Here is a 4,450-nt window from a genome sequence, read left to right as displayed (position 1 = left end):
TAAGTTAGTTTTCATTAGAGACTTGGAGTCTAGAGCTATCATTGCGACTAGGGTGGTTGATCATGCATCTCAGTTATACTCCTTTTTCAGATTTTGTTGATGATGATGATTTCACATTTGATGATTCTACACATGATGATCACACTTCTTGTGATGGTTTAGATTTTTAGGAGAACTTTGGGCACTTGAACATGGGGATTCTCATATGTGAACCCGTTCTTAAGTCTTGTATTTCATCTCCTCATATTGATATCACATTACCTATTGCACCTGATGATGCACATAGTGCAACAGTTTTGCCTTCATGTGATTCAATGTAGCAGGATATTCATTGTCTTCCAGCTTCAGATTCATGGGATGATTACTTGATCACATTGCAAGTTTATTTATGGAATCCTACATTGCAGATTTGGGAGACATCATTGATGACATTCATCTTCTCTTTTATGAATGTGATTCTTCTTCAATTGCTGTGAGGGAACACTCTAACCCTCTTGTTCATTCTTTACATGATTATTCTTTCGAGGTTGACATGATTGTGGATACTTATGTACAACATTTGGAGGAGGTGTCTTTATCTTTTGAGGAGACGTGTGAGTCTTTGGGACATTTTCTACATCCATCTCCACTAGATCTTGGAGTGCCTTTTTCAGCAGTGTGGCACAGTTTACCACCTTTGGAGGGGGTATCTTTCAGCAACGACATGGAGACACTTGAGCAATTTTTCAGAGATTCCTTTCATCATGATTTTTTTTCATACATCTTCCCTTCATGATTGGGGAGACTTTATGGATACACCTTTGGCTTTGTTTGTTCCTAAGGGGAGGAATGTTGTTTGTTGTTCGTGGAGCAGTTTCTTCATACATCGAGCTTCTATCATTGGTGCAGAATCCACATTGAGGGGGGGCTTCCTAGCTTCTCTTCTTCTCTCATATGGGGGGGACTTTTTCCTCACATGGGGTTTTGTCCTTCACATTCTTCTATGAGAGTTCTCTTGTATAGCTTTCATCTCCCCTTTGGGGGAGGGTTTTTACCCATTGGATTTTTCTCTCTTTGTGAGAGATTTCATTGCATTGGTTTGCATGCATTTGCATTTGTACATGGGTACCTAACATGGCCTAGTAGTCAGGACCCATCTTGCATTGCTTAGTTGCATTGTAGACATAAAAGCATTTCCCTAAGTCGCACTTAAGGGGGGGTGTTGGTGTAAATAATTTTTCGTCATGGATATTATTACACTTTACTTAAGTTTACTTAGGAAATGCATTTCATAGTAGTTTGGGTATGAGATACTTGGGTGTTTGTGCCACATTGGGATAGTGTGTGTAGGAGAATTTCCACCTTTTATGGTGTGATCTTGTTGTTACACTCCACATTCAGTGGGTGATCCACCTCATATGGAATATTATATTGTTTCTCCTACCTACCCTTGTTTCTTATTGAGCCACATGTCATGTTTGTGTGCTCACATAACCCTAGCCTTGCCTATATAAGCAGACTCATCTACATTGTATGTAAATTGAATAATTGATCATTTATCTATTGATAAGAATATAGTTTATTCTTATCCTATATTTTGTCTCTATTGTACTTTTCATAGAGCTCTTTATCTTGGCAAAATCTCACAAAAACAAAATCTTTTTCTTTTCTTTTCTATCTTGATGAAACCCATCTAGGAGTTTAATATATATACTCATCCGTATATTCATATGAAAATTTCATTTTAACACCTAATTTTTCTAACTCAAGATCAAGTAAATCAAGTAGTGCTAATATAATTTGAATAAAAACAAGATTAAAATTTGATTACAAAATTTTATGAAAATCGATACTTTTTAGAATATCCTTTTGCTACCAATTTTTTAATGTTTTTTCTTGTCATTTTTATTGTCATTTTTATTATCATTATGCAGTTCAATACCTTAGGGGTTATTTCGCAAGCCTATTACTTTTTTCTTCTATACAAATGGTGACTTTCTTGGCCCGTGCCTTGGTTTTTATGTTGTTTTTAGAGGCCTTTATATTTGTGATTTAATTAGTCCTTTTTCCTAGTGCTCGACTATTAGCATTGGTGTATATCTTGTTAAAATGACAAGTTACCTTAGTCTCTGCCTCTTGGTTGTCTACGTTATAGTCTCAATTAGCATCACATGTCACACTTTCATTCTGTCACTCATTTCTTTTTCTATCACACATTCTTCTTTCGCAAAAATCTGAGTGATGTGATTGTGTACTTACCCCATTTGTCATGGTCAGCGTTCAAGTGCTCACTAGCTATATGCCACAACAATCTTCATTGTCTCTTTCCTATTGCTATCACAAATTATTTCAGGCTATTGAGAGTTAAAATTTAACATTTTAATGTTATGCTATTCTGACATGTGTCACTATTTTGATCGCATTCAACTTGTGCTCTTATTCTAGCTATATGCCATGTGAGTCTCATGTGGTATACTCTTATTGTTGTCAGCCCATGACAAGGTTGTAAAAGGTGTAAGATGCAAAGTTGTGATGGAAGTTTTATTGCAGCATCTATCGATGATGTCTTGTGGAACTTTAATTTTCTTTTGATCATTCTGAAGTGACTGACAATGAATTGAATCCATGTGTTGACAAATTGCAGACCCACTTCATCATGTGTAAAGCTGCCACATCTTTGTTAGTGTCATATGTAGCCAATTATGCATACTTGTTTAAAGGCCTTGCAATTAGAAGGGAACTGCTTTGCTAACATGTAAAGTTATTTTATGCATGGGTTTCCTTGATTGTCTTATATGTTTTAATGCATCATGACTTGAATCAAATGGAATTATAAATAATTAAAAAGGCCATGATCACATTAGATTGAACTGTGTCATCCAAATATCAATGGCTGACATTCAAACAAAATGAATGGCTAGTCTCAAACCCCCTATTCACGTGAATGAGTATTAATGGTGGAATTTACTGATGTCGGCCAGATTTCTTTTGGTTTTTACATTAAAATGTATTTAGTTGTGCTCGTAAGAGTCCATAGAGGTAGTCAGTGTGAAGAATTTGAAAATCTCTAGTTTTTTTTAAAAAGTGAATTAGGGTTTTCAAGTACAGCATAGGAAAATCTTTGACCTTTGCTCTATTATATAGAATTGTTGCCAAAGTTTCATGTTTCCTCATTGTTATGGTTCTACACCAATATTTAAAGTGTGACAAATATTTTGATCACCCTTAGTTTCTAAAAAGAAAAAAAATATTGTTATATTTGAAAATTTTAATCATTACTCTCAATCATGACAATCAATTGGTATTAATATTTATATTGCCATCAATGTCAAAGGGGGAGAATGTTGACATCATTGCATGAAAATTACATTGAAGAAGTATATTAGGAAGTGTTATCATTGATGTCAATAGCAACCGGTAATGAAGCAGTAAAAGCAACCGGTAACCCTATCCAGTTGAGAAGCAGAACCCTAACCGTTGGGGCTTAGAGATCGATTGTGATAATTTATGATTAGATGATGATCGGTGATGAAGATACCACGAAAGCATGTTGCACGTGATGAGTTTCTAGAAGGTTTTTGCACGTAAAGATAATCGTTTATCTTGGAAATGATCAAATTCATAGTATGAAGTGACAAGCGTGTGATGTATTGCAAGATTCAAGGTGCGATGATCCAGGAGCAGTTGTAGATGCCTAGAAGAATGTAAAATTATTGCAATGTAATCTAATGGCCAAGATTGAACCGATGTGTTTGTAATCTCTAGGATATTTGTACTGTTTGTGTTGTGCTACCAACCTAATGTATTTGTTTATAAGGTTGATGGTGTTGGGTCTCAAATCAACAGATTGGATAGGTTCTAAGGAAATGCCAGTCCCTATGGTCAAACCCTCCAATTGACTTGGCCAACATGTAGAGTGAACCTGTTTGGTTGCTTACTCTCTCACTTTAGGCTCTGCAGGACCTAGGCGGGTATACCTATTCACTGAATGTCTCCAATAAACAGTGCTTTTTATAGCAGATATGTTATCCTAATCTGATATCTCCTGATCTTGAAATGGCATGAGTTCCTTGAATGGAGATATAGCAGATGAGTTCAAGATTGTTGTTATGATAATTGTTTGCTTTATGTTTCTTAATTACTTCTATAGCTGTCAAAATGAAGAAATGATGAGGGTAATTTGTAATTTAGCCAGTGCCTTCTTCGTTAATTGGGTTGCAGAGTCATTACAATCTTCTTCAGGACTTATGGTGCGAATCTGTGAGACAGTTTTTTAATTCATCCCTTATGAACCTGTCAGTTACTATTTCTGTTAAAACCAAATGAATGCTTATATTATATGCTGATTGAGTGAATTTAACCCTACCCTTAAGGGTCCAGTCAATTAAGCTTTGCAAGGAACAATTACAATCCACAAGCAAAACTTTTGTTGCAACATTATAACATAAAGCATAGATTTGATCTTAAGAAC

The sequence above is a fragment of the Cryptomeria japonica genome, chromosome 7 (assembly GCF_030272615.1).
Source record: "Cryptomeria japonica chromosome 7, Sugi_1.0, whole genome shotgun sequence".
Classification (NCBI taxonomy): domain Eukaryota; kingdom Viridiplantae; phylum Streptophyta; class Pinopsida; order Cupressales; family Cupressaceae; genus Cryptomeria; species Cryptomeria japonica.
This window is presented reverse-complemented; position numbering follows the sequence as displayed.